General features: G+C 35.1%; 1 pseudogene; it reads right to left on the bottom strand.

Moving 5' to 3' along the window:
- Positions 1-6,478: 6,478 nt before the first annotated feature.
- On the bottom strand, positions 6,479-11,613 carry LOC112064554 (60S ribosomal protein L6-like; annotated as a pseudogene).
- Between the last annotated feature and the right edge of the window lie 1,724 nt (positions 11,614-13,337).

Here is a 13,337-nt window from a genome sequence, read left to right as displayed (position 1 = left end):
AGCCCTGAAAGAAAATTGGAAAGGTTAAATTGATTAACATTAGAAAGACAAGGTCAATCCAGGGGAAAAAAAAGAAAGGGAAAAAATGTATCTTGAAGGAAAGGGCCCAAAGATATAAAAAAAGAATGTGAGGGAAGAGAAAGGGGAGTAAGATGAAAAAGCCATTGGGTCTCATCAGGAAGCACATGACATCATCAGAGTGGGATAATTTGCCAAGGACGAGGTGCAGAGGTGTGGTTGGAGTGTAGGGAAACCACAAGGAATCAATACAAGAATGCAGTGCTAAGAGCCTCAGGGATGCTGTTTGCCCGTGGACCTGAGGGGAAGAAGAAGAGTTCAGAGTCCAGGACCTCAGGCTGCTTGGAGAAGGGGAGAAACTTCTGTCAGTGGATCAGCCTTAGTGCTTATTCAAGGTGACCTTACAGGGAGGGAGCCAGGAAAGACAAAAATAACCTCACTCCCCTCCTGCCCGCTGGTCTCCTGAGATGCCTTCTCCTTGGTCCAACCCAACAAAAGCCAGAGAACAAGGGATTCACACCCCTTAGCCTTGTAAGTTAAGAGCAGGCTGGAGTAAGGCTGAAATGGACAAATATCTCATGGGGCTAAAGCTTGTTTGTTTGTTTATTTGTTTTTGTAAGAGGGATGAAAGGTGGAGGGAGAATGGGGGCATTGTCATCCTGTGAGACATTGTGAGGAACTAAATGAAGAGACTTTTTAGGATCTATCGCTGTCAGGTGTATGACTCTTCCCTTCGTTATCTACTGCTGCCTAACAAATTACCTCAAAACACAGCAGCTTAAAACAGCAGATGTTTAACTTTTTTCTCTTTCACTCTTTTTTTAATTGAAGTATAGTTGCTGTAAAATATTATATAAGTTAACAGGTGTACAATGTAGTGATGCACAATTTTTAAAGGTTATACTCCATTTATAGTTATTATGAAATACTGACTATATTCCATGTGTTGTACAGTATATCGTTGTAGCTTATTTTATACCTAATATTTTATACCTTTTAATCTGCTACCCCTATACTGCCCCTCCCCCCTTCCCTTTCCTCACTGGTACCACAAGTTTGTTCTCAATATCTGTGAGTCGGCTTCTTTTTTGTTATATTCATTAGTTTGTTGTATTTTTTAGATTCTACATGTAAGTGATATCATACAGTATTTTCCTTTTTCTCTCTAACTTATTTCACTTAGCATAATGCCCTCCAAGTCCATCCATGTTGCTGCAAATGGCAAAGTTTCATTCTTTTTTTATGGCTGAGCAGTATTCTGTTGTGTGTATATATATATATATATATATATATATATATATATCACATCTTCTTTATCCATGACTCTGTTGATGGACACTTAGGTTGCTTCTATATCTTGGCTATTGTAAATAATGTAACAGTAGATGTTTATTATCTTACGGTTTCTATGGTCACAAATCCTGCTTGGCTTATCTGGATGCCTCTGCTCAGTGTCTCTCACAAGGCTGCACTGAAGCATGGGCATGTGCTTCAGTCACCCCAAGACTTGACAAGGTTGGGGGGCATCTGCTCTCTAGCTCACTCAGGTGGCTGTGGGCAGACCTCTGAAGATCCATTTCTAAGGTGACTCACGTAGCCATTCATGGGACTTAGGTTCTTGCTGGCCGTTGTCTGGAGACATCAATTTTTGATGTATGGAAGTTTCTAGAGGGCTACTTACAACACAGCAGCAGCTGGTGTCCCTCAGAGCAAGGGCTAAGAGAAAGGGACAGAGGGAGACAGCAAGAAACAGACAGATCAGGTCTTTTTGTAAGCTAATTTCATAGGTGACATTCCATTAGTTTTTTATGGAATTTGTTTTATTGAGCTAATTGTAGTCACGTGCAGTTGTAAGAAATTATATAGAAAGATCCCATGGGCCCTTTGTCCAGTTTCCCCTAGTGGTAACATCTTGCAAAACTACAGTAAAATATCGCATCCTGGATATTGACATTGACATAATCCATAAATCTTACTCAGATTTCTCCAGTTTCACTTGTATTTTGTTGCATATGTAGTTAATTCCAGACAATTTTATCACATGTGTATGTTTATGTAACCGCCACCATAGCAAGATACTGAACAGTTTCATCCACACAATTATTTCTCATTTTGCTCTTTTATAATCATACCCACCTCTTTCTCCCCATTCTACTCTGCCCCTAACCCCTGGCACCCACTAATCTGTTCTCCATTTCTGTAATTGTGTCATTTCAAAATTATTATATAAATGGAACATTCAGTATGCAGCCTTTTGGGACTGACTTTTTTTTCACTCAATAAAATTCTCTGGAGATTCGTCAAGCAGTATGTATCAATAGTTTGTTCCTGTTTCTTGCTGACTTGTATTCCAGAGAAGGTGTGTAACACTGTTTGTTTAATCATCAACCTGTTGAAGGACATGTAGGCTAATGTCAGTTTTTTACTATTATGAATAAAGCTGCTACAAACGTTTGTGTACATGTTTTTGTGTGATAATAAGTTCTTATTTCTCTGGGATGAATGCCTAGTGGTGCAATTGCTGGTTAATTGCATGCTTAGTCTTATAAGAAATATCCCAACATTTTTGCAATATTCTTTTTGTTAGAAGTGAGTTGCTAGGTCTACCCACACTCAGAGGGAATTTATAACAAAAATGCATGCACAGCAGGAGGCAAGGATCAGTGGGGGTCATTTTAGAGGTTGCCTAATACCTATCCTTGCTACCTCTTCAAGGTGTTTGAAGTTGTGTCTCTGTTTCTCTCAGATATGAAAACTTTTTATAAAATAGCCTTAAGGTGAAACCAAGCAGACCCAGATCGATTCAGGTTTGTGAAAATGCTTTGGTGAATTCTCCAATATTTCTGAATTTGATACTTCAGCTTACTCTTCTGCCTTTTGATTAGCAAAAGACTTAAGTTGGGTCTATTTAAATATGGGATAGGCCTGTGCCTGGCTAAAAAGATCACGCACATTAAATTGCTATGAAAGCTTCAAGATGAGAGCTGGGCTTTGGGCAGAGACAAACTTACTTCCCTTTCTTAATCTGAATCCTCTTCCAACCTACACCAAGTCTTTCTGTCCAGGTTAACAATTTGAATCACACCATCGCTCTGCAGCTGCCATCTGCCCCAGGCAGCATCTTCTGTCCCACCCTGGTCATCCTGGAGAGGACTTGAAACAGCGATTCCACACTTGTCTCCCACACCAATTTCTCTGATGATTTGGAGAACTTAAGTGCATAAGCATGGAGTGACAGTAAGGGCTTATTTGTGCCTAATTCTGAATAAGGAAGATTAGTAAAAATTGAGTCAAATTGTTGTCACTCATAATGTGTACAACATAAATATTAATCTAAATATCACAATCAAAAATGTCCAAACAATATTATGCAATTGAGCCCAACATCTTAATAATATTCTTAACTTTTTAAAAGAGATACATTAAGAATAAATTTAGAAACAAATGTTAACCTTAAATATGAACATTCTATTCCAAACGAAGATGTGACTGGAAATAGTTATTTCTGTCTATTAATTTCTCTCTTGCTTAACATCACTATTGGTAAGTTCTCTTCAACCCTCATCATTCCCCACTCTATTCCTCGCAGTGAAGGTCCACTGCTAAATCTTCCATAGAATGTATCCTACAGCACATCCTATTCATTGATCTAATCCATCTTACTTTTATCACACTCTGCTTTTTTATTTTTATTTTATATTGGAGTATAGTTGATTAACAATGTTGTGCTAGTTTCAGGTATCACACCTTGCGTTTGACTCCTGTTTCTCTGCTGATTAGCCTCAACGTCACCTTATATTCAGACCATGGCCTCAGACATCAATGTAGTAAAAAATAGTGGAGTGGACATAACTCGAAATAAGGCAGGGCAGGTAATCACAGCAAGTCCTGGGAAGTCAGAAAAAAGTCAGACAGGTACAATCCCATTTACAGTTCAGACATCATGATTTTTATTTTCTCTAATCTACCATCGTTTTATGCTGCTAGGTCTTTATATACATGTTTCCTTCTGCTTAAATATTCTTCTGCCCATGTTCACTTTGCTAATTCTTTTCTGGTCACTGTTCAAACATCCTTTCATGAGAAGCCATTCCTTGATCATCCAGACCAGGTTAGATACCTGGACATACACTTCCATAGCTCTTTGTCATGGCCGTTTGCAACATAAATCATCATTCTGAGCTCACATCTAATGCCAGCTTCCCCACTAGCTTGTAAATCCCGGGGAGATAGGTAAAATATTGTTTTATTTACTACTGTATCTCTACATTCAGCACAGTTACTGAAACATATTGAGTATTCAATAAATAAATTTTAGGTGGTTAATCGTGTCTGAGTTATTCAGTGATAAAAGCCAATGAATTTCTCATAAAATAGGCAAAATTCCAAGCAAGAACTCTGTCAGGATGAGTAGATCTAAGAATGAGTAGCAGGAATCCAGTCACAAGCACTAAGATTCAAAAACATGTCTCTAAACACTAAGAAAATTGCACCAGGGAGAGAAAGATCTCTGTCACAGAGGGACCATGTCACTGGATACCCCTGTGCAATGTACAAGGGTACATTGTGTGTGTCAAGTTCCTAAAAAATGGAATGTAAGACATGAACTTAATTTCAAATAGTCTTAAGCCTAGTTACAGGAACTGCATATTCCAAACAAAAATAAGATTTGTTTGATGTTGAGACATCATATTTTTTTCCACCTATGAACCAGATTTATTCCAGAGACCAAGCCAGTTTTGTGACTGAAGTTGAGAGGTTAGTGAGACAACTCTGGGGATTGAAAGATTGTGTGCAAAGGCATCTAAGCTCACCACGATCTTTCTTATTATAATCAATCATTCTTCAAGTCCCTCTTATTGCACTAAGAGATAACTAAGGAATAGCTTCTTGGAGAATCTCAAAACTTACCCTCCCTTGGGATTCAATGTCTACAATTCACTTTTCACTATATCTCCAAAATTTTTCAGTTATGTGTGCATCATACATAAACTATAATGCTTTCTTTTTCATCTGAGAGTATAAATGTTCATCACAGTTTTTTTCTTTAGCTTGTCAATCTCTCAGATAGGTGTATACAACCAGCCATACATGAGACAGTGATGCTAGATGAATTATGCAATTGTGTATGAAGGATAGCTTGCTGGAGATGTTAAAGATAATGTGAAACAAATACTATTTTCCTATCTTTGGGGAGAAGGGTGCCCATTATAACTGGCATGAAGCATCTAAGCACTCCATGGAAGCCTCATTGACATTCCCCAACTAAACTACTTTAACTTCAAAGTTTTCTTATTGTTAGAATCAACTACATTACCTTGATAAATTTCATTTCCTTTTCCAAAGCATCTTAAGTTAAAAGAACAAAAAGAGGAAGTGAATTTCTATCTACCAGACTAGACCAATAGAGACTAGATAGAAGTTCAAAAAAACCATTATAGTTTTTGTAATAAGATTAAATCAGCTCTTGACTGAAGTACACAAGGCACTTTTTGCCAAATTATATTAGGCCCTTGACAATTGCCACCATTTTAAGGGAAAGGTTATTATTGAAGGCTATTTTCCCATATTGCAAACGCTACACTTTGTGAACCCTAAGTGCTGCAAAATATCTCAATGGACGTCTTTGAGAAATGAGTAGCTTTTCTGATGGTAGGATAGTTGGTTATCAATTTTCCTGTAAGTTTTATACATGGTTGTTAATTTTCCAAACTGCAACACTGATAAACTACCCCTATTCTAGCTACAATAATTTCCTAAATATCAGGCAGGCCCCTTTCCCTCAGAGTCCTCCATTAGCTGGGAACTACTCTTTTTTTCAAGCATTGTATCTATGTTCTATGGAATCTAGATTTTTCCCCTAAATAAGAAAAATTTAATATTTGTTACTATTTATTTAATAATAAATCTTCTTATATATGGAACATATATATTTTATCTACTAGTGTCTGTTCTTATTTCTTAAATAGAATCAACATCCTTTAAAATTGTGAACCATTACATTCACATCATCTGATATATGATAAGTAAAAAATAAAATCCAGGTTCATTGAAAACTTCATGTATATCAATAGCATTATGACTTTAATGAGGTATTATTATATTTTTTAAAAACCTTACTTTTATTTCTGGGGAAAAATAATACTAAGTTATTATTTGTATTGAATAGTTACTTCACTTTTTATTACTTGTTAATTACAATTTGCATATAGAATCAAACTTTTCAATGACAAAAATGTTGTCTAATTTTAAAAGGAAAGATTTTGAAAAATTGACTCTCATAAAAATTTTATTTTTGGTCAAATGTAAATTTTCTCTATGTATCAATACCTCAAGATATTAATTAATCAATTAATATTAATTAATTGAACTGAAAACATATGCTGGTATGAATGACTTTTAAAGCAATACTATATTTTTAATGTTTCAGTTATTTTAATTAGTGTTCTCTGTTAGAAATTTAGGGCACCAATTTGTGAGGATAATCTTCATTTGTAAGAGAGAACACTGAACGCAGATAATCATGGAGCTGGGAACAGCTATGATTGTTGGCATACTTTGAGAGTTCAGAGCTTTCTGATGAATATTGCACTGCTCTGTATCCTGGTAATTTTTTCTCTGTGTCAAGATGCTCATCTTGGTGGCTGGGCTTGTGTAGCTCCTTCTTGAAGTAGGCATCAATGCAATGTTTGGGTATTTTCATTTCGATTTTGGTGGAGGGGGCAATGACACATTTCTTTTGTGTTCAGCATAGAGAAACTAAATTGAGGACCAGAGATCCAATTACAAGTAGAAAGCTGCTTCAGGAAAGCCACATTTTTGCCTCTGCAGTGACCAGTAGAGTTGATCTGTAAATGACACTGTCTCTAAGTTTTCTCACATAGTAACAAAAGGGTTTTTTTCAGTGGCTCAACAGCTTTTCAGTCACCTCTTCAGTAGGATAATAACTAGATATATTGCCAAGTTTGAACACTTGGGTGCCACCATTCTTGTTACCAGCAACTGGCTTGTGACAGTAGCAAGAACCATCTCCTTTTGCCTCTGAATGTTGGATTTAACTGCCGAACTTTTCCTCTTGCACATGGCTTTCCTTGGATGGGGAATACCTGCAGATTCCTCTGACTAAGACAGAATTTCAACTGTAGTGGGTTTCCCTTTCTTGGGCATTTTTGCCCTGTGGTTATCCTTCTTAACCTTGCCACTGACATCACCCTTCCTTTGCTTTTTCCTCCTTAATGTCTGGGTTTTCAGCTTTATTTTACCATCATCTTGCATGACAGGAGAGCACAATACAATTTTTGAGAGTCTTTTTCATCTTACAATTCTAAATAATTAGAATTTTAAATAGTAATATTGATACAATGGTTTCCATCTAGTTTTATTTTTCTTAGTAAAAAATAGAAGTTAAAAATATTTCATTTGGTGAAATCTTGACTCTTAGATCCATTCACTTTATATTATGTTGCTACTACGCAATCAATCTCACATTTCCCCATATGGTTATACCTATACACATGACAAAATCCAATGTAAGGAAAGGAAATAGTGAAAAACAGGGGGGGCGGTGGGAGAGTCTAAAAACTAGAACCAGAGATTTTTCATCACCTTTAGTTAATGCTAATGCATTTCTTACAATTCAAATCATTAAAATTCCTAACAATGTTTTCTGGAACCAACAGGTGTGAGCGTACTGTCAGCACTGCAAGCAAACATTCAATGTGAGTTTCTATTTTAATAGAAATCTTGATATGCTCTTTATCATATACATGCTACATAAAATAAATGGGATTTTCTAGAGTTATTCTTATTATATTATATTATTAATAATATATATTATTAATTATATTAATAATATATATTATATTATATTATTTATATATTATATATTATATATTATATATATAATATATAATATATATAATATAATAATTATATATTAATTTTATTACATATATAATATATATTATATATTATATATATAATATATATTATATATATTATATATTATATTATATAATATATAATTATATTATTCTCTATAATAAACAGGAGTACCAATGAATGATGGAGTTGAATACTCTGCTCTTTATTTCTATGTTGCAGAAAACATAGAAAGGGCATCAAAAATAACTAGTGTTTATAGTACTTGGAAAGTTTGTGATGGAATTACACATTGTAAAATTAGCTAATTGACAAAGTTGTTATAACACTGAGTTTGCATTTTATATTTTTTAAGTAAAAACACAAAAATGAAACTACATGTATGAGATAGTCATGCGACTGATATTTGTACCAGCTATTTAATATAACTGAATGTCTTTTTATCCACATGTGGTATTTTTAAAGCTCTTTACTAGTATATATTCATAAGGTTTCAGGTACAGAACTATATAATTAGTTTTTTAGCTAACTGTGAAATATTACACAGGTACTTTATTAATCATTTTAAGCAAACTGAGGGTAAGACATTTGTCATTCATGGTTGTATTGATATGTATACTAAACCTTCACACACATATGTGAATAAATAACTGCTTTTCAAAGAATTAAAGTAAATATTAAAAAATTCTTAACACCAAAAATATAAAAAATAAAGGTTGGTATTTATTTTATGATTCAGAAGATTCTACTAAATTTCAACTTTAGGCAAATACATGATATCATGGGAAAGGCATTTCAAAAAATTCTTGTAATCAACTCGTTTATATGGTATTTGCTTCTTTCTTGAGACTCTAGGATTCAAAAATTATTCCAGTTTTAATTTAATTTAAGAGTCATGAGGGAAAGGGCAGTCATTTTTATTTTGGATTCCCAGTTCTGTAAACTTTACCTCTAACTCAATCCAAAATATCCTCAAAGATGTCATCTGGTTCATTTATTGATAAGGCTTGTAAGGTACAGAGGCCTCTAACCCATAGATCCTGAAGAAAGACAACATGGCACAATGAAAAGAGCTGGGACCTTTAAGCATAGGTGCAAATCTTTGCCCTGACACTTATTAGGCATGTGAATCTGTGCAGGTTAGTCAACCATAAAGGTGCCAAGTCAGCCTCATCCCTGATCCATTTTGTTCCGGATGGTTATACAGAATGATAGAATGTGTACAAACGTCTCCACTTAGTGCTAAGTTCATTGTTGTCAAGCCCAAGTCTTATTCATTTTTCCATAAGCCATATTTCTTACTCAAGGGATGTGTGGATATTATAGAAAAGATGAAGTGGAATTCACCAGTTGTAAAAGGAGATCACTGTAGAAAAATGACAATGAAGAGAGGTCAGTAGATAACACCTAGACTACTTCATGAAGAGCAAACAACTCAGAAGTATGGGCTAGTGGTGCTAGCTTTATAGTCTCCCTGGGCCAAATGAATCACACCCTCGTGAGATAGATTTCTCCTGGGAAACATTTTTAGTGACACATCATGCTCCACCTTAAATTTATTCTGTCGAAAAAGAAATCTCACATCTAACACATGTAGTTTAAGCTTTGAGCTCTGCAGCATGTATTTTAAACGGAGAAAGCCAAAGTCCTTACACAGTTTTCATCATTAAAAAGGTACATCTTCAGTAAAATTACAATAACGATAGCAGTAGTCTTATCTGTTCTCTGCCAGGTAAACACCAATAATATTCTAAAAGCAATCTCTTAAAGGTAGTTCTAATCCTTGCTGACTTACATGGCAAATATTTCTTTGAATGGAATTACAGTTTGGGGAATAGAGGCAGAATGAAGGAAAAAAATCTGCTCTAATATAGTTATACAGACCTGACATCTCAGAAACAGTGGCTGACTGTGGCAAAAGTTTGACTCAAGAGTATTGCTATGTGCTTTCTTTTTTCCAAATGCTGCAAATAAGGCAAACAGCTTTCATACAGCAGAGCCAAAAATACAGAGTAAAATACAGCAGAGACCAAAAATTTATATTAAGTTCTTCATTCCATTCGTTGGGAAGTTGAAGCAGTAGTCAAATATGATGACTTGTAAAAATACATCCTAGGATTTGTTCATCTTCTTATATGTGAGCTTAATCCAGAAGTTAAGTCTAATCACAATTAAATTGGCATAGACTTTCTATCTTGAAAATAGTCTAGCAAGATGAAAGCAATAAAAATACACACTGGGTTTGCAGTTGGATTCTGCCCATGATAGAGTTATAAGACAGAGTTATATATTTAAGCCATTAATAACATGAACTATCAATAAGAAAGTCACTGTATTGAACTCAAAGCATTATCATATTTGGCAGAAATGTTTTCTTAAATCTTAGGTGCATTATTTTTCAGGTCATTTGGTCCCTTTTAGAAAACTACAATTTATCACCACCATGTTTAACAATCGAGTGAATTGTCACATTTCTAAATAATGTACATATTTTAGGCATCATGCTGTCATTTTGATAAAGTCATTTTACTTGGGAAAAGAGTTACTATTTTTCATTCATCACAGTTTGCTTCCGAGGGTCATTTCAATTTCTTTTAATTGTAGTTAAGTGTTTCTGCCCCTTTCCCCTTGGTGTTTGTTAGTTGCTTTTAATGTGATTTCAGAATTGTAAATGGCTCAACATATTGGTAAGTGAATTTTTGAGGGTTTTTTTTTTTTTCCCATCTAGTTCAGTGAAGTAAACAGGGTGAAAGTAGAGAGTGGCATTTCTTCCTAACAGGTTTTCATTAAAGGAGGTAGTGAGTTAATGCAAATTTTTCCTGAGAGCATAGTTTACAGAATATACATTTCATCAATACTGTTAACTTATTTGTGTTTAACTAATGTTTTCTTAAGATCCATGTAGGTTTTTCCAGTATGATGCTTTTACTGCTATTATTTGCACTGCTATTAGGATCAGGGAAAGCTAGCTAAAGATTTCCACTACCATTTTATGGGTGGTAAACTCAAATGTTAACAGGGGCTAGGAAGGTATGTAAGGGGCAAAAATGGCTCACTGTCAAAGAATAAGAAATAATAAGGACTGAGAGAAGAAGTCTCATCCAAAGGGATCAGCTGTTACTCAGTCTTGACCTATAAGAGTCACCCATCAGGTCGACCAGAATATGTCTCTGGACCAACTTCAGCCTGCAGGCTATCAATCTGTAACCGTTGTTTTAGAGATCAATTTGTTGAGGGTTAAGTAACATAAACCAAACTAGGCTGGTGTTTGTGGGGAGGTCGAATCTTAGGAAGATGAACTCTTGCATCAATTGCTGGCTTCATGGGTGCACAATCTGGGTCATTGGAGGAAGCCCCACATTTAGAGGGCCCATGCTTGGTTCAGTGGTCTGCTGTGTGGTCTTGAAATTCTTATTACTTTTGAACAAGGGGCACCCCAGATTCATTTAAAACAGGGTGCAGTAGATTACATGGTTGGTGCTGATCTTGTTCAAGGAAATATTTGAAGCACTTTTCTCCTGAATGAGTGACTATACCTCTCTGCAAACTTCATTAACTACTGGGGAGTGTTAGAAATGGAGGGATTACTATGCTATTGTCAATCTGCTCAGCTTTTTTCTTTCGTGGATTTGAATATACTGGTTGCCTTCTCCCCATTACTCTCTGTATTCTGTATTACTTACCTGCAAAAAGAAAGCAAGTCGTCTGATTCATCACAGAAAGAGACTAAGGTAGAAAATCAGTAGTTCTAGCTTTAAAATTACTTGATTGGGTAAAAGATTTAAGGACTTCCCAATGATAGACCAGTGGCTTCCTTTCTTTCTTTGAATTAAATATAAAAAATTAAGAAGATTTTAAAAATATTTTAATCCCCAATGATATTGACAAACATGGTTTCCCCCCTCTTAGTTGTTTCTTATTTGTATGTGGAATATATTATCACTTAAATTTGTCATTAGAATTGGCCATTACTAGTGATTTACACCTAATATCTGATTTTAGAGTCAGTCATCTCTCTGAAACAGAGTCAAGTACAGCACAGACTTCTCTGGCGTTCACTAAAAAGCCATCTAACCTTTTTGTAGATCCCTGGACACCTGTAATCCACCAATTTCCAGCTCATAGAAAAAAAAAGATATGAGCATTTAACTTTGAATCTTGGGAGCAGAACTCTTAGCTGGATTAATTTATTTTTCTTACCCATCAATGTTTTAAATTTATATCCACTTTCCTGTTATATTTGATGCCAACCCACATTCCTCTGTTGTGGTGCAGGTATGACTAAGTACTGTCTCGTTCCACTGAATCGAGCTTCATTTGTCTTTGGTTCTACAGGCTGGCTGCATACATGACAGCACACAGTGACAGTAATTTGCACTGATCTGCCTCCACTGCTAGTCCTGCTGCTACAAATAGCAATTGATTATTATGCTGTAGTGTTATTGACTGTCACTATGAACACAAGATTTATTTCATTTTTAAAGTAACTTGCTGCAGATTTGTTTAGTATAAAAGCAAAACAGGGAAATATTCATTTCTAAGAAATATTTGCAGTCACAAATGTAACTTTAAATCCTGGTCATGAAACATTTACTTTAAATCATAGTAAACAAAAACTTTATTGTGGTATTTATTTTAGTGTAATGTAAATAAATAATTTCCAAAAGCCATAAGAAAATCAGTATAAAACTGAAATATTTTTCCTATCCCCAATTTCAGAAGAGATACACACAGAAAATGACTAGATACCTTTTCATCTTTTATTTTTTTCCTTATCGGTAAATGCTTTCTCTGTTCAAAAAAAAGTTGGAATCCTATTTCATACACATTTATTTCTTGACCTATCTGCTATTCTGAAGGTCTCAGTTCTTCCAGGACCCTATAGTATCTCACCCTTTTTACTCTTCTCTCCCCACAAACTGACCAGAAGAGGTTCTGTGTTTAGAACTACTATGCAGATTTGTGGAGTTAATATTTTTTGAGTGCATTGGTGACCGATATATCTTAATTTGTAAATGTGTGCCTTCCTAAACTGCACACTAAACTTTCTCTATTCTTTAAAGCACATTATTAGGTAGCAAAACTGATTTATTTTATTATGCTGTGCCATCATGAATCTTACGTCTTGACTACACCCGCAAGTATACTATTTCTGTCTGAAACTAAAAATTTGAGTTGTATGTAACACAAAGTTTAGAAAACAAAAATATAAAGAGAACTACAGAAAACCTCAAAGACCTAACCACCTAGTGCCTCTCTGCTCTCTGAAGGACACTCTGGGGCAAATACAGCTCATGATTGAATGGGCCTGTGAGAACTTCAACATTCTTGAGTGGAACAACCAATGGATGGGTTCTTTTAGTTTGGGATAATAGAAGAGTGTTAGAGATCCTGTCTTGCCATTTAATTTGAATTCCTTTGGTACTTTTTTCCCAAGT

Source organism: Physeter macrocephalus, chromosome 2 (genome assembly GCF_002837175.3).
Source record: "Physeter macrocephalus isolate SW-GA chromosome 2, ASM283717v5, whole genome shotgun sequence".
Taxonomy (NCBI): Eukaryota; Metazoa; Chordata; class Mammalia; order Artiodactyla; family Physeteridae; genus Physeter; species Physeter macrocephalus.
This window is presented reverse-complemented; position numbering and strand designations above follow the sequence as displayed.